Genomic DNA, 26,152 nt, shown 5'->3' with positions numbered 1-26,152 from the left:
GGTTGGGTGATGGCAGGAATGGTGAGGAGCTGTGAACTCCTCATCCCAATGGTTGGATGGTGTCACGGCTTGTCGTGAGCCATCATGGTTTTCAATTTTATAAGTGGGGTTGGCAGTTGTGTAGCAGAGACCTATGTGTGGGTTTACTAATCGGGTGGCAATGGCGGGTGCTTGAGCACTATAGTGTGGTCACTGATCACTCAGTAACCGGCAGGTTGGGTCGAGTAGTTGTAGGGTCTTGACTTGCTGGAATAGTCATATTGGTGTACTAGCAGTCTATTATTGAGATTCTTGTTAGAGGATTCATGTTCGATTTATGATGAAGTTTCGTGTGGATTCTCCCACTAATTTACCTATGTCATAGGTTGGCACATGCTAGAGTAGCTGAGTTTTAGTAGCTGATGGTTGTATTTCCAGAGTTGCAGATCACTCCAAGACTAATGACAGTCCTAGGTTTTCAATAACCTATAGCTGCCTAATTGGCATAGGGGTTGTGGTATGCTAGGTAGAATGACAGGACCCTGGTAATGCAGGTGGGTATGAGCCTCGTGGTTGTCTCGGTTGATTGTGGCTTATGTACCTAACTATCAGTGATACAACGTGAGGCCAGGGAAATCCTTGGATGGTTCTGTCTGTCGTGGAGTCAAACATGGTTTAGGGTTTCAGTTTTTGGGAAAAACAGTTGGGTTTTCTTTCGTTCCCTGAGGGCGAAATGTTAAGGTTCGTTCTTCATCAGGGTTTTTGATTTCTGTTAAAGATAGGGTTTCTATAGTAGTTTTGGTAGGCAGTTGTCTATATGAAATTACTTCTCGGTCTTAATTGGGATTCTAGAAGTTTTCTCACGATCGAATGGTGTGGCAAAGGCTTTGGGCTTGTGGACCGTAACTCGATCATGCAAAAGCTTTGGGCTTTAAGGAATTAAATTTTTGACCTTATTGTGGGATGATAATTCTAATACCCATTGCTCAGGTAAACTTTCCATGGTTTAAGCTATTAATTTTTTTAGAATCTTGAAGTACATAGGGCGTAGTTTGTGTGTACGTAGGGCGTACTTCAGTAAAAGCATGTGAGGACTTCACCCACTACGCATGGCGTAACACTTGGTTACACAGGGCATAGTGGCGCAGGGTAAAACCCTAAAATCCGGGGTTGTGACCCATATTTAAGGACATTAACTCCTCTTGGACCTTCTTATGACTAGCCTCCATCCCTCTTAACCCACATCTCGAAACCTTAATCCTTGAGTGTGAGTATTGGAGCTTTTGAGTGATATTTGGTGTTCTTGGTGGTGAAGGAAGATATTGGAGAAATATTGGTGCACTCAAGATTTTGGATCCAGAAGCTACACATTATTGTACATCTATGGTAGGTATACAGTTCAAACCTTGAGGCATATTTTATTAGATCTTCTTAGCTTTCAATTTTATGATCTTTTTGTCCCAAAAGCTTGGTATAATAAGTGTGTTCTACTCCAAACCATTTAAGTTGTCCTTTCAGACAATTTTGAGTGTTTGGTGACATAAATATGTAAGCTTGGTCCTTTGTATTCTTCCATGCAAGAGTTATGGAGTTTTAGATGGTATGATAAGTTAGGGTTTTAGATTTGATCCCTTTTTTGCCATGGAAAGCGATAAAGTTGGAGACTTTATGGACTAGAGTGCCTTTTTAAAGTTAGATCTGAGGTTGGGATGAAAGGTCTTAATGAGTTAAGACCTGAAAGTTGGATTTTGAGGAACTGTTAGTTACGTCGTGTGTACCTTAGTTTACATCCAGTGTAGCCTATCTTGAGCCCGTAAGCATCATGGTGCTCTACACCATGCGTAGGTCCGGGGTATGCCATGTGTAAGTCAACGAGGGTTTGACTATTCACCTTTTGACTTTTAATCAAATGAGAAGGTTGGAATTGGAAGGGGGAAATTGTAACATCCCGAAATTCAGGTAAAGCTATTTAACCCTTCTCTTTTGCCAGATTGTCAAGATTAGCCCTTGAGTGAGTTTTGTAGCAAATGAGTACGCTAGGCGTACTGGGGAGTACACTGCGCGTACTCATGCGCTTAATTTGGACGTGGACTCACCTAGGTACGCTGGGCGTAGAGGGCCCAGATGCAAACCCTAATATTTGGCTTGTGCATTATATAAGGGATGCTAAGGCTTATTTCTCAGCCACCATATCAAAGAGTGAAACTCAAAGAGAGCCTTCCTTCGTCCTTTAGCATGTGTGTGAGTGTTTTGAGCTAAAAGTGCCTTGGTGTGTTAGTAAAGAAGGAGAGGAGCTTGTGGAGACTAGGGCTTGAACTGCAAGTTTGGATCTGAGATCTTCAGTGGAAGGAGCTTCATCTAGAGGTATAAAGTTCAAAACTTTCCTCTTTATTTTCGTTTGGTGTTGCATGGACCATTTCTAGGGTTAAAAGTCCCAAAGGTGGAGACTTTGTGAGTGTAATGGACTCTGTGGACCTAGATCTGTCCCATTTAAGTGATATTTGTGTTATAGATCCATAAAAATCCCAACTTGGTCGTTGTTATGGGGTCATGCTTGAGTTATGAGCTTTTCTAGGGTCGAAAATGGAATGTTATGGGTGTTAGTGACTTGTCCAGCCATGCAAAGGCTTAAAGTCACCAACTTTATGGATTAAGAGGCTTAGAAATGGTCAAATCTAGAAGTTGGACATGTGTCTTAACTGTTTAAGACCCCAAAAGCTTAGAAGTCTGAAACTGGGAGTTACGCGGGGCGTAATCCCAGTACGTGCGACGTAAGGGGTTGCGTACCCCGTTTCTGTGAGGTCGCCGGGTACACCCAGCGTACAGGTTAGGTACGCACAGCATAACCCGGAGGGTTGACTATTGTTGACTTTTAGGGTTTGGTCAACTTTAGGGTCTTTGATCCATGAGAGAGGTAAAATGCTTTTTTACACTTCTCAGAGTACTAAGAGAGGGAATAGTATAGCCTTGTGAGTTGTATTGATTAAGAGTGTTTATTTCATATGATTAGGCGGAGGCTAGACCGGATTTTTTACCAAGCCCGAGATTACCTAGTTACCCGAGGTGAGTCTTCTCACTATATTTTACCAAAGAGTGGTAACTAGAGTTATGTGACAGAGTATCTTGTATGCTTTTATATGATGTGATTTCTATGCGATTGTGCTATGTATGATTCAGAGTTTACAGAGTTAGGACCGACAGGTTCACAGAGTTAGGACCAGAGGGTCTACAGAGTTATGGGACTGGAGGGTCCCACTGACACACACTGACCAGAGGTTCAAACAGAGTTATAGCCTCGAGTGGCTAATATTTGTTGTATGTGGTATTTTGGGGAACTCACTAAGCATTTATTCTTACGGTGTTGTGTAATGTGTTTCAGGTACCAGTGAGGATAGCAGGAAGGCGTCGACATGATCAGTACACACATGAGGAGTTTTTATACATTATGATCTTGGGTTGTGTTTCTATGGATTGATATGTGATACAATGACATTTTCATTAATTTTTGAATGAAATTGTGTGTTAGGGGTGTCAAACCCAACAAATAAAGGGGTACGATATACTCCTAAGTAACACTACTCTATTGCACTAGAAAGTAGTACAAGGTAAGTAGGGTCGATCCACAGAGACACGGGACAATCAGTCTATACCCTTTTTGCGTAAGGTACTTGTTCACAAAAGATGAAAGAAAAAGGGGGATTTGATTGCAATGATTAGACAAATAAAGTAAAATCAAAAGTAATTGGCTGAATGAGTAAATTAAATTCAGATATTATAAAGACTCCAACTTCATGTATGACACTTCAACAATGTGAATCCAAGATGACAAAACCTTTGTTTCATTCTATCTAAGTTGGTACTTGAAAATGTTAACAAGCTCTAACACTTTCCATTCACCACAATAATTAACCAAAACAAGCTCTTTGATTAATCCTAACCTTGCTAACCTAATCTAAACAAGCTCTTAGAATTAGATTGAAAGATTGCATGAAGCTTTATGTGAATGTTCCCAACAACACCCAATACTCCTCATAAGCTCGGGAGTGTAAAAGTATATGAATAAGATTTACACTAAATTCATTCAGTAGATGTCAATTTAATGCTTGTTACTTGTTCAATTTCACAAAACAATTACGGATTTTGTAAAAGAGATAACTGGAATGACCTAACCCTAATTCAAATGGCCAATAAGAATCACAATTAGAATCAAACATTCGATTGAAGCAAAATCAAATTCATTAGATAGAAAATAAGAACAAACATCATGTCATATGATTAGATTCACAACTAGAAAGTCAAAACATGAGTTGGAGAAATTAGAGTTCTAGCCACACATGACTAGAACAAAACCAGAAATCTAGAAGATGAATTCAAGAATTAAAATGCTTACAAATACGAAATCAAAATGTTTCCAAATGCTTAACGGACAATCCTTGCTAAAAACTTCACTCCTTCTCCTCAAAAAAATGCTTTTTTTCTGCTCTGCTTGCCCCCAAAATGACATCATTCCCAAAATAAGAAAAGAGGAAAAACTGCCAAAAAGACAGTTTTTAAGTCGAACACGCCCCATGTCAATATAGAGCAAATAAACACGGGCCGTGTTGAGTGTAAGTACAATGCTCAAAAATGCCCAGATAGCCCAACACGCCCCGTGTCCATATAGGCTAAATGAACACGGGTCGTGTTCATCGAAGTCAGAAGATAAGTGTTTGATAGCCAAACACGCCCCGTGTTGGATTCTAGGGCAAACCCAACATGCCCCGTGTTGCCCTCTGGATGCTCGTCCAAACTTGATTTTTCTAATTCTTCCGATTCTCGTCCGATCGTCCCGCAATCTTCAAGCACCTCCAAAAGCGCGCTCCAACCCCCGGTTCACCTGAAAATGACATGAAAGAGTGCAAATAATTGTTCAAGAAATTAACCTAGATATGCTAAAATGCAATAAAAACAACGAAATTATTTTAAGGATATACATAGAAAAAGGGCTAAAAGTTGTGCAAAAAGAGTGCACAAAATGCACCCAACAGATCTCCCCAAGCTTAGACCTTTCATGTCCTCAAGAAAGAACAAGAAATAGACAAAACGGGACGATTTTTGGATGACAAAAAGAAACTTAGAATGAAAAGGGTATGAAGGATCCTAAAGGCTAAGAATAAATGCATGCAATGTAATGCCATGAAAATTTAAGGTATATACAAAATGCACTTGAGAAACAAAATGAAACAAAAGAAAAAGAAGATTAAGAACAAACACAAAATATGTACTTTTGTAACTAAATAAAGGTATGATCAGACTTTACATCAATGAAGCTTCGATCACTGATACCTTGGCAATCATCCTGTTTCCTTCCACATATCACAAACTCTCAGTGTGAGGAAGACCCAAAACGGTGTAACCCAATAATCCAACCGAAGTTTTATTTAGTATTTATACCTTACTAAGCTTTATGAGCGAAAATAACAGAGTCCGGATCTCATGTCCTTAAGACTAGATGGCCAAGAATCATAATTGACGCATCCTTAAGAACCCGTCACGGCGAATCAGCTTTCGCTGAAACAGTGAGCCCACCCGAAGGGGCCTAGCTCCTATGCTTTCACTTTTTCGAGAGCCACAAGTATCATATCACACAGTTCTTCATTCGCCAGATTTGACTTGAATTGGCTTTTGATTTGATTGAACTTTGATTTGTACTTCGTTTTGAATTTGGATTCTTCAATCTTCATTTTTGGAATTTCTTTAGAATTCTTCGTTTTCGCATTTGAGAATCTGCTTAGGGTACTAGATATGATAGTTGTACCCTTCCTTCTTTCTTGACTGTGTGGTTCTGATACTTAAGCTCTCTGTTACCGCGGGGGTAACGCGTGTCAACAAATAGGTCCGTGTTCTATGGGTTCAGAGTTACCGATAAAGATTCTTTTTAAACATTCACAAGCAAATCATCCTAAAGCTGTTATTACCGCCCAAAAATGTTTCAATATAAATTCTATTTATTATCTAAGGCTATGGTCTCGAATTACGGTGTTTGGGTCCCCTAGTTATGACAGCTAATTCTATGCTTCCAGTAACAATCCGGTTGCTTCGGTATTTTTTTCCATTTCATGGAGCAATTGTATGTAAAGAGTGTCATCATCTCGTACTTTTTTTTTGTTTTTGTTTTTTTTTGTTTTTTGTTTTTTGTTTTTTTTTAAATGCATGCATGAATATGAAATGCAAAAATTGGTAAAATGCAAAAACTTGAAATACAAACTTTTTTTCTTGAAAAATGCATGAATGAACATGAATGAACCTAGTGTACAACTCTACCCCTCCCCAAGCTTGAATATAAGCATCGTCCTCGATGCTCGGAGAGGGGGGAACAACCTAAAATAGAGGTGGAGGAGGGGGATAGTAGCTGGGGTCGCGGGTCCAAGCCTAGAAGTCCTCCTCTTGTTTGTGCTGATGCTCCTGATCCCGAGCATACTGAGTGGTGAAGGTGGAAAAATTCTGGGTCAGGCTTGCAATATCTTGCTGGTAGGTGTCGAGGCGGGTATGGATTGACTGGAATGCATCCATATACTGCTGATGATAAGGTGAGGATGCAACAAAATGGGATGAGCTAGCACCACCGGTGGGAGAAGCACGGCGGGGCTCCTCCTCCTCATCATCATCATCACCATCTTCCGCATTGTCTTCACTTTGCTCATCTACCTCGGTGGAGTATGAGTGGGGGAAGATGTATAGAATGATTTGCCAATCGGTCATGTGAATGGGATCTCGGAAAGCAAGAATGCCTTTATTTTCTGGTGTGATGAGGAGCTTTGGATCATGATTTTGACCCACGGTCCAATGGTAGTGCCATCGCTTGTCGAACGGAAGAGTCGCATGGACTCAAGGACAGTAGTGGTGAGATAAGGCTCACCCGGCAGTGGCTGATGGGGACCGGGGTATGGGGCTCGGACTTGGGCGCTCTTGGCGAGCATACTAACAATACCCCCGCAAACAAGTTTTCCCGATCGGGATGCGCTCAGGCGGAGGAGCTTGTGGCACACAAATCGACCATAATGAGGAATGAGGTTTTTCTCGGGATGGGTCATTGCATAGAGGATTTTGAGTTCTAGCGCAGTGATGGTGCTTCGCTCCTCTCTAGGGGCGACGAGCGAAGCAATGATTCTACGGGCCACCTTCATCACGGGATAGATAAGTGATGAGGCTTTGGCAGCGCTAGAGACATATGGGTGTTGTCAGGTGAGTTGAGTCCACCATGTTGAGTCAAAGAATCCTTGAATTGGGTCGGTAGGGCCAAATGTGTTTTCCGTTGGGGCCCTCACAATGGCATTGATTTGATCCAAAGAGATCTCATAGTCTTGATTCATTAGACGGAAGTAGAGGATCCCATGGTCCAAATAAACGGAGGATAGAAACTCAGCTGTTGGGACTTTATAACTCAATTCATGGACCCTCAACAAGCCGTGCCACCCTATATTGCGGAACATGGTTTTGACTTGGTTGTAAACATGCAACTCTTTTAGGGATGGAACATGCACAAATTTTTGGATGGCATGACCCCGTTTAAGGAATGACTCAAGTTTGCCCTGTTGAATTGGGCCAAGACATGCGACACCGCAATGAGACGGGTCGATTGGGGGTGTTGGGGACCTAGGTGGAGGTGATGGGGATCTAGATGGAGGTGATGGAGATCTAGGCTTCCGACAGCGGGCAGATGATTTGGTCTGTCTTGGTCTTTTGGAAGATGTAGCTTCCATAGTAAAGTTTGGGACAAATTTAAAAGTCAATGGGTCAAAATGTCAAAAAGTCAACTGTTGACGGGTCCAGTCAACTTTGAACTTGGCCACCAAAATTTCGCGGGAAATTTGGTTTTCAAAGATTTCCCACTAAGAATCAAGTCCAAATAGATCACAATTTCAAGTACTTTGACTCAAGAACACAAAATCCAAAAGTTAGGAGTTGGAAAGAATTTACCGAATCGTGTGTTGGATTGTGTTGTTCTTGATGGAAAAGATCTTCCTTAACCTCCCCAAGCTTGCCCCTTTCAAGATTGAGACACTAAAACACCAAAATCAAGTGAGATTTTTCGGATCTAGGGTTTGTCAAAACCCCCAAATCCACCATTAAAATGCAAGAAAATGGTGTTTAAGATGGAGAAGATGAAGTGTAGATGATGAAAATCAAACCATTTTGTAGATGAAAGCCAAAATCTTGAAGAGATTGAAAGGTTTTTTATGAAAATCGGACCTAAGGTTTTTGTTGGGAGAGAGGGGTTGTTAGAAAGTGAAAGTGGGGATAAATGAGGTGAAATCCCAATTTTTTTCTTTAAAAAGGAGAGTAACTGTTGCGCGGACCCTCCCCGTGTCGCCCCAGGCCAAATTGACACGCCCCGTGTTGGGGGTTCTATGCTGAGTTAAGGACGAACACGACCCGTGTTGGGTCAAGGTCAAAACCCCACACGATCCGTGTTACTCTCTGTAGAAATTTGGGGTACTTTTTGCATGGACACGACCTGTGTCAATTGCAGGCCAAAATTAGACACGACATGTTTTGGTCTCTGGAAGAATTTGGGACTTTTTTGCATGGACACGGCCCATGTCAATTGTAGGCCAAAATTAGACACGACCCGTGTTGGTCTCTGGAAGAATTTGGGACTTTTTTGCATGGATACGGCCCGTGTTCCATTAAGGCTAAGAGGAACACAACCCGTGTTGGTCCCTGGATGCTAATCCCCACTTTTTGAATTTGAAAATTTCCCTCTCTTGGAAATGAAATACTTTTCCACCCCAAGGTCCGTTCTTTTGGTTTGAAGACAATGACAAAACACATTTGGAACATTAAAACCATAAGAATGCAAAGAACGAAATGTTTTAACGAAAAATGACGAAAATACCCCCGGGTTGCCTCCCGGTTAGCTGCCCTTGTTTTAGGTTGTTGGCTCGACTTTGTCCCCCAGGTGTGCTTCATTCTTGGTATGTGGGGTTCTCCAACTCATCTACCTCTTCATTCTTCACCTCAAATCCTTCATAAAACGGCTTCAACCTGTGACCATTAACTTTGAATGTTTTACCCGTTTGCTTGCTCGTGATTTCCACTGTACCATGGTCAAACACCCTTGTGACCACAAAAGGACCGACCCATCTTGATCTTAACTTTCCTGAAATTAGCTTAAATCTTGAGTGGTAAAGCAACACCTTTTGTCCTTGTATAAAAGTCTTTCGGGAGATTGCTCTGTCATGATATGCTTTTGTTTTCTCCTTATAGATCATGTTACTTTCGTATGCATCATTCTGAATCTCCTCTAGCTCTTGGATATCAAGTTTCCTTTTATTTCCCACCTCATCTTCACTCAAGTTGAATTTCTTTACCGCCCAAAAAGCTTTATGCTCAAGCTTAACTGGAAGATGACATGCTTTACGAAACACAAGCCTATATGGGGACATACCAATGGGAGTTTTAAAAGCAGTACGGTATGCCCATAAGGCATCATCTAGCCTCAAGCTCCAATCTTTGCGGTTTGGGTTGACCGTTTTCTCCAAGATACTTTTGATTTGCCTGTTTGATACTTCTACTTGTCCATTGGTTTGGGGATGATAAGCTGTTGAGACTTTGTGTGTCACTCCATATCTCTTCAAACAGCTTCTAGCATCTGATTGCAGAAATGGGTCCCACGGTCACTTATGAACGCCTTTGGTGTGCCAAACCGTGAGAAAATCTGTACCTTAAGGAAATCGACCACAACTTTGGAATCATTAGTACGGGTGGCCTTAGCCTCCACCCATTTGGACACATAGTCCACTGCTAACAAAATATAAGAACAACCAAAAGAGGGCGGAAATGGTCCCATAAAGTCAATGCCCCATACATCAAAAATCTCACATACGAGAATAGGCATTTGATTTCTAGAGCTTAAGGATCCGGATTTTTGGCACTTTTCACAATGTGCACAAAGTACATAGGAATCATGGAAAATAGAAGGCCAAAAGAATCCGCTATCTAAAACTTTCCTAGCTGTCCTTTGGGGTCCAAAGTGACCACCACAAGCATAAGAATGGCAAAAATTAAGGATAGATTGTACCTCTTTTTGCTCAACACACCTGCAAATTACTTGGTCCGCACAGTACTTCCAAAGATAAGGCTCATCCCATATGTATCGTTTGGCTTCCTTCTTGATTTTGTCTCTTTGCCAACGGGATGAATCTAGGGGAAATTGACTTGTGACCAAGTAATTGATGATATCTGCATACCATGGTGCTTCTTTGGCTGCAAATAGATGCTCATCTGGAAATGTGTCACAGATTGGTATACCATCTTCGGGCGATATGATGCGACTTAGATGATCTGCAACCAAATTTTTCTTTCCACTCTTGTCTTTGATCTCAATATCGAACTCTAGCAAAAGCAGCATCCACCGTATTAACCTCGGCTTTGGGTCTTTCTTTGTAAGCAAGTGCTTTATGGCTGCATGGTCCGAGTATATGATCACTTTAGTTCCAAGGAGGTATTGTCGAAACTTCTCTAAAGCGAAGACAATAGCAAGCAACTCTTTCTTTGTTGTGGTGTAGTTGCCTTGTGCCCTATCAAGGGTCTTTGATGCATAGTAGATGACATGGTGTGCTTGGTCAACCTTTTGTCCCAAAACTACCCCAACCGCGGTATTGCTAGCATCGCACATGATTTCGAATGGGAGATCCCAATTTGGCGGTTGAATAATGGGGGCGGATGTCAACAAATCTTTCAAAAGGTCAAATGCCTTTTTGCATTCATCACCAAACTCAAAATCAGCCTCCTTTTGTAGAAGTTGACACATCGGCACCGTGATCTTGGAAAAATCCTTTATAAACCGCCGATAAAAACCTGCATGGCCAAGAAAATAACGTATTTCCCGAACATTTGTCGAGTATGGTAAGCTCTTAATAATATATGTTTTGGCCTTGTCAACTTCTAAACCTTTTTGGGACACCACATGTCCAAGTATCAAGCCCTTGTCAACCATAAAATGGCATTTTTCATAATTAAGGACTAAGTTCATGTCAATGCACCTTTGTAAGATTTTGGTGAGATTTTGCAAACATTCATTAAAAGAGTTTCCATAAAAAGTAAAATCGTCCATGAAAACCTCTATGATATTTTCGACATATTCTGAAAATATGCTCTCCATACATCTTTGGAAGGTCGCGGGTGCATTGCACAAGCCGAAGGGCATGCGTCTATACGCAAAGGCGCCGAAGGGACATGTGAATGTGGTTTTCTCTTGGTCTTCCGGGGTAACCGGAATTTGATGAAAACCAGAGAAACCATCAAGGCAGCAGTAGTGGGATTTCCCGGCCAATCGTTCTAACATCTGATCAATGAATGGCAAAGGGAAGTGGTCTTTGCAGGTGGAAGCATTCAACTTCCTATAATCGATACAAACTCTCCACCCGTTTTGCACACGGGTGGGTACCAATTCCCCTTCGGAGTTTTTGACAACGGTAACTCCATCTTTTTTCGGGACTACTTGCACAGGAATCACCCACTTACTATCAAAAATGGGATAGATTACACCTGCATCCAAGAGCTTCATGATCTCCTTTTTAACCACCTCCATCATAGGTGGATTCAACCTCCTCTGTGCTTCACGGGTTGGCTTGAAGTCCTCTTCCATCCGTATTTTGTGCATGCATAATGATGGGCTCAACCCTTTTATATCTGCAATGGTCCAACCAATAGCCTCCTTTTATTTCTTCAAAATGCCAACTAACTCTTTTTCTTCTTCTCGTGCCAGCTTGGTCGAAATTATCACCGGTAATGTCTCTTCCTCTCCAAGATAGGCATACTTTAGATGGTCGGGAAGAGCCTTCAACTCAAGATTCGGCGGTTGTACTATGGATGGGAGAAGTTTCGGATTAGAACTTTTTAGCTTCATGCGGGGTGGTCCAACTCTCATGGGTTGTGCTTTCTCCAAGGAATCAATTACTGCAATCAATTCATCTTCCAATGTGTACTTGTCAGCCAACTCCTTAATCCCTGTCTCATCAAAGTGTTTGCTCAAGATGGTGGTTAGCACATCTTGGCTTGACATCTCAAAGCAATCATTAGTACATGAATCAATAACATCTATGAAGTTTAAAGAATGAATATCGCTAGGATAACGCATGGCTTCAAAGATACTAAAGTTAATTACCTCACCATCGAACTCCATTGACAAAGTACCATTGGCTACATCTATTTTTGTTTTTGCGGTACTCATAAAGGGTCTCCCCAAAAGGATGGAGCTTGATTGTGGGGTGTTTTCATCACCCATGTCTAAAACATAAAAGTCAGCGGGAAAAACGAGCTCATTAACATGCACTAACACGTCCTCCAATACACCTTTCGGATGTACCAAAGACCGATCAGCAAGTTGAATGATAACTCCGGTTTTTGATAAAGGTCCAATTCCCATTGTCTTATAACTTGAATAGGGTAAAACATTAATTGATGCTCCAAGATCAAGCATGGCACGTGGTACAAAAAGTTTACCCATTTTACAAGGAACCGTGAAAACACCCGGGTCCTTGCATTTTTTGGTAGCCGCTTTTGTAACACGGCTGAGACATTTTCACCAACCTTCACAGTTTGATTTCCTTTAAGCTTTTTCTTAAATGTGCAAAGTTCCTTAAGGAACTTAGCATAGGAATCTGTGTAATGGCATCTAAAAGAGGGATATTGATTTCAACCTTTCGAAACATGGCCATGATTTCGTCATCTTCCCTTTCTCTTTTGGTGCTTGCCAGCCTTGAAGGAAATGGAGCTGGTGTGACTTTCACTTCAGATTCTATTAGCTTCTTGGACTTTGGAGTACTCTTCTTTTCCTCTTCTTTGACAGCTTCTTCCACCTCAATCTCTTTCTCTTCTTCTTCTTCTTCATCCGGCATCCTTGGACTTTCATAGCTTTTCCCACCTCTTAGTGTAATTGCACACGCATTGTGTTTTGGGTTTTTCTCCGTTTGAGAGGGTAGCTTGCCTTGCAACTCCATCTTACTCATGGATTGAGCAAGTTGTGATACTTGTTGCTCCAGGCTTTTGATGCTTGACTTGGTTTCTTGTTGAAAGCTTTGAGTGCTTGTCGCAAGGCTTTTTACTATGTCTTCTAAGGACATACTTGAAGAAATTGCTTGTGGAGGGGGTTGTTGTGGATGCCTTGGTTGGAAATTTTGAGGTTGGAATGGTGGTCGTGGTTGATTTTGAGGAAATGGTGGTCTTGGTTGATATTGATGCGATTGATTTTGCTGATAATTCCCTTGTTGATTGCCTCCCCACCCTTGATTAGTGTTTCATCGCAGATCACCTCTTGGTTGCTCATAACCTCTCTGATTTGCCCCTGAATAGCCTCCCATGACTTTCGCTTCTTCACAATCTTCCTCTTGAAGTTGTGGGCACATATCGGTTGGATGCCCCACTTGGGTGCAAATACCGCATAGGCGGGGTGTGGGCTACACACCTTTGTCTTTGGCCATCATCATGACTACTTTCGTGAGCTCGGACAATTAAGCTTCAATCTGAGGAGTTTGTACTTCTTTTACACCCGGGGTGCATCCGTATACCATTCTTCGTCATGGCTTGAATGTTTGGAATCTTCGGCCATGTTCTTGATTAGATTTTGGATCTCAGTTGGGGTCTTATCGGGCAAAGATCCACCACTAGAAGCATTGAGAAGCCTTCTTTCCATGGGGGTCATACCTTCAATGAAATATTGTAGGAGTTGATACTCGGTGATCCCGTGCTTTGGACAACGAGCACAAAGTTTCTTGAATCTTTCCAAATATGTGTGGAAAGCTTCTCTTTTGTGTTGCTTGATTCCGATAATTTCCCGTCGTAGGGCTGAAGCTTTCATTTCGGGAAAATATTTGTCCAAAAACAACCTCGCAAGGTCCACCCAAGTAGTCACCGTCCCTGGTGGAAGGTCATAGAGCCAGTCTTGCACTGCAAAGGGGAATGCCCTAAGCTTAATCTGATCCTCCGTGACATTGTGTGGTTTCATACCCACACATACTACATGGAACTCGGTGAGGAACTTGTGAGGATCTTCATCCTCCAATCCTCTAAAAGTTGGGAGTAAGTGGATAAGCCCAGATTTTAGTTCCAAGTTGGTGGCGGCAGGGTATGTGATGCGAAGAGGTTGCCGAGTCACCTCTTGTCTTGACCATTGACGGAGAGTTTGTTCGGGTGGTGGGTTTGGAGGACCTTGATTCCCTCCAGGATTATGTGCCATGGCTTGAGAATGGGTTGTGGTTTTTGTAGGTGAACTGTTTAAGATATTATGAATAGGTGAAGAGGGTGGAGTGGTATTTATGGGTGAGGCTGTTTGTGGTGAGAGTGATGGGCTGTCTATTTCTGATGCGGATACACTTGAGAGGGGTATGTCCTCCCAAATGTTGATGACCGGGGGATTGGATGATGAAGAAGTACCGGAAACCGGTTGCCTCTTACGAAGCTTGGCTTGCTTCCTTAACTTCTTTGCAGTCTTCTCTATCTCCGAATCAATTGGCAATGGTGTACCTGTATGAAAAGATCTAGGCATAAACAATTAGTAACACCGTGTCCCCGGCAACAGCGCCAATTTGTTAGGGGTGTCAAACCCAACAAATAAAGGGGTACGATATACTCCTAAGTAACACTACTTTATTGCACTAGAAAGTAGTACAAGGCAAGTAGGGTTGATCCACAGAGACACGGGACAATCAGTCTATACCCTTTTTGCGTTAGGTACTTGTTCACAAAAGATGAAAGAAAAAGGGGGATTTGATTGCAATGATTAGACAAATAAAGTAAAATCACAAGTAATTGGCTGAATGAGTAAATTAAATTCAGATATTATAAAGACTCCAACTTCATGTATGACACTTCAACAATGTGAATCCAAGATGACAAGACCTTTGTTTCATTCTATCTAAGTTGGTACTTGAAAATGTTAACAAGCTCTAACACTTTCCATTCACCACAATAATTAACCAAAACATGTTCTTTGATTAATCCTAACCTTACTAACCTAATCTAAACAAGCTCTTAGAATTAGATTGAAAGATTGCATGAAGCTTTATGTGAATGTTCCCAACAACACCCAATACTCCTCATAAGCTCGGGAGTGTAAAAGTGTATGAATAAGATTTACACTAAATTCATTCAGTAGATGTCAATTGAATGCTTGTTACTTGTTCAATTTCACAAAACAATTACGGATTTTGTAAAAGATATAAATGGAATGACCTAACCCTAATTCAAATGGCCAATAAGAATCACAATTAGAATCAAACATTCAATTGAAGCAAAATCAAATTCATTAGATAGAAAATAAGAACAAACATCATGTCATATGATTAGATTCACAACTAGAAAGTCAAAACATGAGTTGGAGAAATTAGAGTTCTAGCCACACATGACTAGAACAAAACCAGAAATCTAGAAGATGAATTCAAGAATTAAAATGCTTACAAATACGAAATCAAAATGTTTCCAAATGCTTAACGGACAATCCTTGCTAAAAACTTCAACTCCTTCTCAAAAAATGCTTTTTTTCTGCTCTGCTTGCCCCAAAAATGACCTCATTCCCGAAATAAGAAAAGAGGGAAAACTGCCAAAAAGACAGTTTTTAAGTCGAACACGCCCCGTGTCGATATAGAGCAAATAAACACGGGCTGTGTTGAGTGTAAGTACGATGCTCAAAAATGCCCAGATAGCCCAACACGCCCCGTGTCCATATAGGCTAAATGACCACGGGTCGTGTTCATCGAAGTCAGAAGATAAGTGTTTGATAGCCAAACATGCCCCGTGTTGGATTCTAGGGCAAACCCAACATGCCCCGTGTTGCCCTCTGGATGCTCGTCCAAACTTGATTTTTCTAATTCTTCCGATTCTCGTCCAATCGTCCCGCAATCTTCAAGCACCTCCAAAAGCGCGCTCCAACCCCCGGTTCACCTGAAAATGACATGAAAGAGTGCAAATAAGGTTGTTCAAGAAATTAACCTAGATATGCTAAAATGCGATAAAAACAACGAAATTATTTTAAGGATATACATAGAAAAAGGGCTAAAAGTTGTGCAAAAAGGGTGCACAAAATGCACCCAACAGTGTGTTTCTAAAATGTGAGAAATCACTTGAAAATTTTGGGTGTGACAAGTTGGTATCAGAGACTTGGTTTGAGGGATTCGGGTGCACCTTCGGGCGTATCAAAACTCAAACTGAGGATTTGAGAGATCTTCAAAATAACATCACAATTTTTTTCTCAAAGAGTACAAAGTTTTTGAAATAGCAGAGTAGAGCAGTGTGTACGATCAGCCAGCGCTCGAACAGTGATTTCCCAAAATACCATTACATTATGAGTTATGAGGTATGTTATGATATGATATGCATGCTAGAGTAAGCTAGGTATTCTTATTAGGACTAAAGTCGCCTGATTTGTGATGCCTTAGCCTAGGGGTTTTGCTGCTAGGAGATGCTTGGGAGTGAATAGATAGCAGCGAGGAGCTTATGAGAGATCTGCTAGAGAGTAGAGTACTTCGGACTTGGGATCTTAGGAGGATGACTTGGGGTAAATATTGATGCGGTGTGGACGGTAGTATTGGGCCCGTACTACCGAAGGCACCGGATTAGTGCGTAGCCCAACTAAGAATCCTTAGGGTACCAGGGATCGAGTAGGAATGGGATATCGAGTGTGTGTACACTCGAACGAGTCTCTGATATTTTGTGTTGCATTTCAGAGAGACACCATGGTTGGGACACGCCACACACCTAAGAGCAGTGGTGTTAGCGATGAGGAGATCCGCAGATTAATTCATGAGGAGGTGTCTGCTGCCATCCGAGCTGAGATACCATAGATGTTTGCGTCAATCAAGATCACCCTGATCGAGACTTTTGACAAGCGTCACGCTGCTCTTACTGATGTTGCTGTTGTTGTGTCCACCGCAGCCGTTGCTGCTGCGAGGCCACAGGGGGGTGACTCGTTGCTATACTAAGAGTTCACCAACACGAATCCACCAGAGTTTGATGGGACGCAGGATCTGATCGTTGCGATGAGATGGATTTCTGATATTGAGGGATGCTTCTATACATGTTCTTGTTTGGAGCATCTAAGCGTTCAGTTTGCGCTGAACCAGCTTCGCTTGGGGACGAAGGACTGCTGGAAGTTTCTGACAGCGCACTATTCTTCTACAAAGCTTGCCGCGGTGACCTGGGAGAGGTTCACCGCTATGTTTCGTGATGAGCACATTCCCCCGGTGGAAAGGGAACATTTAAATCAGGAGTTCTTGACCCTCAAGCAGGGTACCGAGTCTGTTACAGTGATCACTAAGATGTTTCATGAGAGGGCGATGTTCTGCCCTGAGCACGTGTCTTCCGAGCAGGTACGCATAAGTAGATATTTGAGCATTTTGAGGAGAGACATCCGCGAGTTCGTGGCGAACTCGACGTACCGGACATTTGCTGAGCTTCAGGAAAATGCCCGCAAGAGGGAGATTGAGCTCGAGACTCAGGCCAAGGAGGAGGCGGAGTCTCAAGGGAGGTATCAGTGACCGACACAGTCCCAGCCGGCTGCCAAGCGGGCTAAGCCCGCCGATTCAAGATCGGGGAACCAGAAGGGCCGCACTTGTGGCAAGTGCAGTAATAGTCATGAGGGGTGTGTAGGGCAGGATCTTGCTACAGGTATGGCAAGGAGGGGCACATGGCCATGGATTGCCCCAAGGGGTTTGCAGTCTATTTTCACTGCAACCAGACTGGACACCAGAAGGCCGAGTGTCCGCAGTTGCGAGGGTCAGCTCAGGGAGCATCTCAGGGATCTGCCCCTGCTGTCATACGAGCTACGGAGAGTCAGTCGGTGAAGGCCGAGGCGCCGAAAGCTCGCGGGAGAGCCTTCCAGTTGACAGCGGAGGAGGTCCGCGCAGCACCCAATGTTGTGGCTGGTATGTATTCTTTCATCTATTTATTTTGGGTTTATGGTATTATGCTTATATTATGATATGTGTAGGTACATTTCTTGTGAGTTATATACTTGCTTTGGTGTTACTTGACTCGGGTGCGAGTCGGTCTTTTGTGCTGTTAGCCTTTAGTCAGCACACCAGTATTCGTCGAGAGGTGTTGAGTCGACCTTTGCGAGTTTCCATGGCTGACGAGAGAGCAGTGTATGCTACTAATGTGATTCGAAGATGTGTACTCGAGATCTTTTTCGTTGAGTTTCCGATTGATTTGGTCATGTATCTATGGGAGATGTCTGTGTCATCGTGGGCATGGACTGGTTGAGCAGATTTGGAGCAGTTATCGACTGCGAGCGACAGTTGGTGACCATACGATACCCTAGTGGGGGAGTTCTTACAGTTTATGGCGAGAGTACCCCTTCTGGGTCAGCATTTTTTTCGGCCGCTAGAGCGAGGCAGAGTCTACAACAGGGCTGTAGTGGGTTTCTGGCTTATGTGGTGGATACGAGAGTAGGTGCAGAGAGACCGAGGTCAGTTGATGAGGTCCCGATAGTGCGTGAGTTCCCGGATGTTTTCCCCAAGGAGTTGTCGGGTGTGCCTCCCGAGAGATAGGTGGAGTTCTGTATCGATTTGGTTCCGGAGGCAGCGCCTATCGCCAAGGCACCCTATCGCCTTGCACCTCCAAAGATGCATGAGTTATCCTCGTAGCTTCAGGAGCTGCTGGGAAAGGGGTTTATACGGCTGAGTAGCTCGCCGTGGGGGGGCACCGATCCTTTTTGTCAAGAAGAAGGATAGTTCACACCGGATGTGCATTGATTACCAGGAGTTGAACAAGCAGATGGTCAAGAACCATTACCTCGTCAACCAGAATGCGATTTCTGGTTACGAGAGGTCCAGTTTCTAGGACACCTCGTCAACCAGAATGGGATATTGGTCGATTCGGCCAAGATTGAGGCGGTGATGAGTTGGGAGGTGCCGATATCCCGTTCAGAGATCAGGGGTTTCCTGGGGTTGGCCAGTTATTATCGAATATTCATCCAGGATTTCTCCAGGATTGTTGTTCCTCTCACCAGGCTGACCCGGAAGGGCGTGGCTTTCAGTTGGGGCCCGGAGTAGCAGGCCTCATTCAAGACACTTCGCCAGAGATTGTGCGAAGCCCCAGTGTTAGCCCTTCCGTAGGGAATGGAGGACTTTGTGGTATATTGTGACGCGTCGATATCGAGACTGGGTGCGGTGCTGATGCAGAGAGGGCATGTGATAGCATACGCATCGAGGCAGTTGAAGCCTCATGAGACGAGGTATCCTACTCACGATCTGGAGTTGGTGGATGTGGTGTTCGCCCTCAAGATCTGGCGTCACTATTTGTATGGGGTTCGGTGTACCATATACACAGACCACAAGAGCTTGAAGTATCTGATGGATCAGCCCAACCTGAACATGCGCCAGAGGAGATGGTTGGACGTGGTAAAGGATTATGAGTGTGAGATCCTGTACCACCCGGGCAAGGATAACGTGGTAGCCGATGCCTCGAGTCGTAGGGAAGAGAGTGCCTCGATACGGGATGTTTGTATGAGGTTGACAGTGATGACTCTGGTGTTGGACACCATTCTGGAGGCCCAAGTATAGGCCATGAGACCGGAGAACCGCAAGCAAGAGCGGGTGATCAGACAGATATCTGAGTTCGTTGCCGATATTCGGGGGCTTATGACCTTCCAAGGCCGGATATGGGTGCCATTTGAGGGCGGGGCACGTACCATTTTGATGGAGGTCACGCACAGGTCGAGGTTTTCGATCCATCCCGGGGCCACTAAGATGTATTTGGACCTGAAAAGGGACTATTGGTGGCCCTGTATGAAGGGGATGTGGCGTAGTTTTTAGAGAGGTGCTTGACCTATCGCAAGCTTAAGGCCGAGCACCAGTGTCCACATGGCAAGTTGCAGCCACTTGAGGTTCCCCAGTGGAAGTGGGAACAGATTTCCATGGATTTTATCACCAAATTGTTGAGGACTGCGAGAGGTGTCGATGCAATTTGGGTGATCGTTGATCGGCTGACAAAGAGCGCTCATTTTCTTACTATCAGTGAGAGCTCTTCCGCAGAGAGGGTGGCAGAGGTGTATGTGAGGGAGGTGGTATCGCGGCATGGTGTACCGATCTCGATTGTATCGGATCGAGATGTGCGTTTCACTTCCAGGTTCTGGAAGAAGTTCCATGAGGAGTTGGGTACTAGGCTGCATTTCAGTACTGCTTACCACCCACAGACGGACGGACAGAGTGAGCGGACGATTCAGACACTCGAGGACATGCTTCAAGCATGTGTATTGGACTTCGGAGGGATTTGGGACATGTATTTTCCATTGGCTGAGTTTTCCTAAAACAACAGTTGCCATTCGAGCATTGGTATGCCTTCTTTGAGTTGTTGTATGGGAGAAGGTGTCGGACTCCCATTTGTTCTGGAGAGGTAGGGCAGCGAGTGATGGGCAGGACTGAGATAGTGCTTCAGAAGACAGAGCAGATACAGCGGGTTAGACAGAGATTATCCCTTTGAGTGAATTTTGTAGCAAATGAGTACGTTGCGTGTACTGGGAAGTACGTTGCGTGTACTCATGTGCTTAATTTGGACGCAGACTCGCCTAGCTACGCTGCGCGTAGAGGGCCCAGATACAAACCCTAATATTTGGCTTGTTCACTATATAAGGGATGCTAAGGCTTATTTCTTAGCCACCATATCAGAGAGTGAAACCCTAAGAGAGCCTTCCTTCGTCCTTTAGCTTGTGTGTGAGTGTTTTGAGCTAAAAGTGCCTTGGTGTGTTAGTAAAGAAGAATAAGAGGATCTTGTGGAGACTAGGGCTTGAACTGCAAGTTTGGATCTGAGATCTTCAGTGGAAGGAGCTTCATCTAGAGGTATAAAGTTCAAAACTTTCCTCTTTATTTTGGTTTGGTGTTGCATGGACCATTTCTAGGGTTAAAAGTCCCAAAGGTGGAGACTTAATGAGTGTAACGGACTCCATGGACCTAGATATGTCCCATTTCAGTGATATTTGTGTTATAGATCCATAAAAATCCCAACTTGGTCGTTGTTATGGGGTCATGCTTGAGTTATGAGCTTTTCTAGGGTTGGAAATGGAATCTTATGGGTGTTAGTGACTTGTCCAACCATGCAAAGGCTTAAAGTCACCAAGTTTATAGATTAAGAGGCTTAGAAATGGTCAGATCTAGAAGTTGGACGTGTGTCTTAACTGTTTAAGACCCCAAAAGCTTAGAAGTCTGAAACTAGGAGTTACGCGGGGTGTAGTCCCAGTACGTGCGGCGTAAGAGGTCGCGTACCCCGTTTCTGTGAGGTTGCCGGTTACACCCAGTGTACAGGTTTGGTACGCGCAGCGTAACCCGGAGGGTTGACTTATGTTGACTTTTAGGGTTTGGTCAACTTTAGGGTCTTTGAGCCATGAGAGGGGTAAAATGGTTTTTTACCCTTCTAAGAGTGCTAAGAGAGGGAATAGTCTAGCCTTGAGACTTGTATTGATTAAGAGTTTTTATTTCATATGATTAGGCAGAGGCTAGACCGGATTTTTTACTGAGCCCAAGATTACCGAGTTACCCGAGGTGAGTCTTCTCACTATAATTTACCAAAGAGTTGTAATTATATTTATGTGACAGAGTATCTTGCATGCTTTTGTATGATGTGATTTCTATGTGATTCTGCTATGTATGATTCAGAGTTTACAAAGTTAGGACCGACAGGTCCACAGAGTTACGACCAGAGGGTCCACAGAGTTATGGGACTGGAGGGTCCCACTGAGACACACTGACCAGAGGGTTAAATAGAGTTATAGCCTCAAGTGGATAATATGTGTTGTATATGGTATTTTGGGGAACTCACTAAGCATTTATGCTTACGGTGTTGTGTTATGTGTTTCAGGTACCAGTGAGGATAGCGGGAAGGTGCCAGCATGATCAGTACACACATGAGGAGTTTTTATACATTATGATCTTGGGTTCTATTTCTATGGATTGATATGTGATACAATGACATTTTTATAATATTTATGAATGAAAGTGTGTTTCTAAAATGTGAAAAATTATTTGAAAATTTTGGGTGTTACAGAAATGGTCTTTTTCCCGATTGAGGATTAGCTTGGTATTTGGACCATTTTAGTTGGGGTAGTTACCTTAATTATTAGTTAGGGTTAATTGATGTGATTAATAGCATGAGTCTAGTACCAGCAGTTCACATGTAAGGTTCAGCATTCTACTATGCTAGGCGAGTCTTCTCACTATATTTACATGTGTCACGCTTGAGCTATAAGGCTTTGTTATTCTAAAAATGGTATTTGATTTAGATTTAGTATTTAGATATTGGAAGACTTTAACAACTATTATATTGTTTTAGTATACTGGGATATGATCTTTATATTAATACTTGTTGTGTTTTATATTGACATGTTTAATCGATAAATAATATAATTATTCTAAAATTTCATAGTCAGTCATAATTATGGGGACAATTATGAAGTAAGAGTAATATGAATTGGATTGGTTGACTCTCATAAGATGAAAGTATGTGAAGGGTTGCAACCAAGATTCATAGGTACTTATTAGAGAACAAGTATTGGATATGAACCGTGTTAAGATCACTAGATCACTATCACGTATGATTCTTGATAAAGTTAGTTTCTTTTTATCCTTAACATGGGATACACATTGGGACTTAAGTGTAGGGAATGATATGAACTACACGAGAGGTGTATGTAGTTGGTATGAGATTTGTTCCTATTATGTATTGAAAGTTAGACATTTAACACGCATTACCCAAAGTTGAACACCAAATGTTATTGAATGTGATCTAAGTCTCATTTTTAATAGGATGTCTGTAACAAAGGAGTAATTGATAGACTTACCTTACACATCAATTGTAGCATTGATCTTTTTGGAAGTAGATGTTGATAAATGGCATTTTCGTCATGTGTTATTGGGGGGATTGAAATGTTGTTAGGTAATCAACATTGTCTATATCAATATATGATGAGTCTTGTGCTAGTGAGAGAATAAAATATTTATATGCTCAAGAGTTATTATAGAATAATATTTTCTAATAGCATATGATCTAATATGGAAAAGATCCATCTTTATCTTACTTAACGTTTTGAGGATTGGAAGCATATGTAAGAATAAAATCCATATGAAAAATTTATTCAGCCATTTTATTGTTTCAACCATCTTTTGAGCAAGATGATCAAGCATGGTATAGTAAAAGAAGTGATCGAACAGAAGGTCACATTTATGAATGGTTTAAGACCTGAATGGATGGTTGTGGTATCAACTGTGAAGGCTCACGAGCAGTTTAAAGCCTATTCATTAGCGAAGATGGTGGGTATTCTAAAGTCTCATGAAAGTGTTGTGACAAGGGAAGCAAAAGTGGCGTCTAGTATGGGATCCTTGGCCCTTCTATCTAAGGCGAAGAATGTGGCAGAAGATGAAGAAGAGAAGATGAAGAAGAGTCAGAAATGTCAGAATGTGATCTGACAAGTGAAGAGTATGCAATGATGGTTTCCAACCCGAAGTGGTTTGCTCGCAAAAAGTTCCCTGTTGCCAAGAACCGAAACTGGCAGGGAAGCTACAGCTTAGAAAAGGCGAAAGAGGAGATCAAAAATAATCCTCAGAAAGAAGAAGAGAAGAAGGAGAGCAAACTGGTAAGAGACTCCAGATACGATTGCAACTTCTGCCATGGCAAAAACCACTTTGCCAAAGATTGCATGTTAAGAAAGATGTCGGGGAAGAAGGAGGGTGAAGATGATGAAGCATACCATATGCGCAAGTTGGAGGAGATAAAGAAGAAGAAATCCTATAACAATTCTATGAATTCTTTGATTGTGTAGGAGAACGTTGTTGATGATGAGTTTGGTGGCGTAGAGGTCTGATCTACAGACTCTGAAGATGAAGAAGTACGTAAACGCACGCATGGCAGGGCATTTGTGGAGAAAGAAGATAGTATTGAGTTTGCTGGGAGATGCTTGACGGTGATAGCTGTAGTGTCACATATGAGGGGCTACACAACCGAAGGTGAGTATGATGAGGCGAATCAGAAGGAAGATAAGTGTTTTGCTGCCAAACCTATGAGCGAAAGGATCAACGATAGCGATCAGTTGATCAAAAAGGTACAATCCATTCTCGAATCACTTAAAATACCTGTAACAAACTATGAAAAGGAATTAAACGAATTAAAATTCAAATTTTGTAGTTTAAGTTGAAGTCTAATGCAAACACACCTCACAAATGCTAACCTTACCGATCAAATTAGCAGGGTGACATCCAAGAGTGATGAGCGAAGGATGTGAATAGAGAAGACGGAGTTAGACTTAGTTAGAATGATAAATGAGTTGATATATTTGCAACGTGACAATTTGATGTTTTTAAAACAAAGGAACATTTTTTTTTTGATTGATAAACGTCTTTACACTAATATTACTCATTTATATTTGAATTGTGATATTGGCAAAAAGGTTCACAAAATGATTTCACCCTTTCTTGAATTAAAGGATGATGAAGTTGACGTTGATTGCTATAATTGTGAATCCATTGTATCATCAGATGAGGTTTCGGATGCTTACAGGATTGGTCTAGACAAAATTGAGTCCTTTATTAAGTCCAAAGACCATAAGGACATGCTTAGGTATTTATTGGACGAAAATGAAAAATTGAAAATAAAGACCGAAACCATGCACAAATTTGACTCACTAAATACCAAATTAAGTTCAGAATATAAGATGAATGTGGAAAATTCTTATGAATTTGATGAGGACAGTGATATGAGTGAAATTTCTGTAGAGGATGAGGTTGACTGCTCTGAATTCCTCAAAAGCGAACCCAAACTGGCAAAACCACTCATATCTGAAAACTCAGTCGACTTCGCTCGTATGTCCAAGGACAAGTCCAAAGTCCTTAAAGAAAAGGCGGTTGTATATAAATAGGTGCAAACAGTACCGAATCAAGTATATGCCACCACTGGAGTTACTAAGAAGCAAACAATTGAGCTAACATCTTTGGTAGATGAAGACAACTCTGATGGGTGTGATAATTTTTTTCTAGTCATCTCCCATTGACAATGTAGACGAAACAGTAGGTCTGTCAGAGCAAACCTCATGGAGAGTCAAGGGTAGATATGCGGTTGAACCTCTTAACAAGCCTTCAAGCTTTGATAAGCCAAGTACAATCGGAACTAAAGAAACTCAAGGCGAAACGATAAAGGCATCAAGAGAATCATCTCCAAGCGAAGCTCGTGAAGATGAACCGAAACCAAAAGCAAGAATTCACAAATCTCAAAAACAACTTGCTGAGCAAACACGTTAAAGGAACATAAGGTACCAGAAGAATCTCAAAGAGAGAAACCAGTTTTGGAATTCTCAAAACACTAATCATGTTCACAAGGTATCGAATCCACAAGAGAAAGTAAGCCCTCAGACAAACAAAGGTCCATGCACTCACTATCAGTCTTGCAGTCAAACGAACCGAAGAAATAGTTTTGGTGCCGAATCAAGCAGTGATAAGAACCGAAAGACGAGTTACGGTCCTCAAATCCATCATCCTCATCAACAAGCAAAGCCGAACCCAGTCAAGGATATCAAAGAAAAGATAAAGCTAGTCTCGCACTCTGAAGTTCATGCCAAGAAGACGTCAGCTAACCCTAGGAATCTAAAGACTAGTTTAAATGAGAGTCAAAAAAAAATAAACAGTCTCATTCAAAACAAGAAAATAATAAAATCAAGGTTTTTAACATCAAAAGAAAAGATGAAACCACTTTAATAAAAAGAACATATTTGGTTGATCTTTCTGTTGCAATTCCCTATCCTGTAAAAGGCTCACGAGGACCCAAGAAACTTTGGGTTCCTAAATCTGCTTAATTTTTATAGGTTGTAAGTGACGAGCAGTTCGACGACGAATGGTACATTGATAGTGGCTGTTCACATCACATGATAGGAAGCAGGGAAGAGCTAAGGGAGTTTCGGGCCCTTAAGGATGACGGATGTGTCAAATACATGAATAATTCATATGGCACAATCAAAGGGTACGGAATGATCACAAATGGTGAATTCTCAATCCGGAAGGTAGCATATGTAGAGGGAGTGCAGCACAATCTCATCAGTGTCTCTCAAGTGGTTATGGGAACTGGCTTGAAGGTTTCATTCGATGATGAAGGTTCTGAGATTGTGGAAAAGAAGATGAAGATTGTCCTATTAAAATCCAAGCGAAAAGGAGAAATGTAT

The sequence above is a fragment of the Lactuca serriola genome, chromosome 7 (genome assembly GCF_051521515.1).
Source record: "Lactuca serriola cultivar US96UC23 chromosome 7, Lser_US96UC23_V15, whole genome shotgun sequence".
NCBI lineage: Eukaryota > Viridiplantae > Streptophyta > Magnoliopsida > Asterales > Asteraceae > Lactuca > Lactuca serriola.
This window is presented reverse-complemented; position numbering follows the sequence as displayed.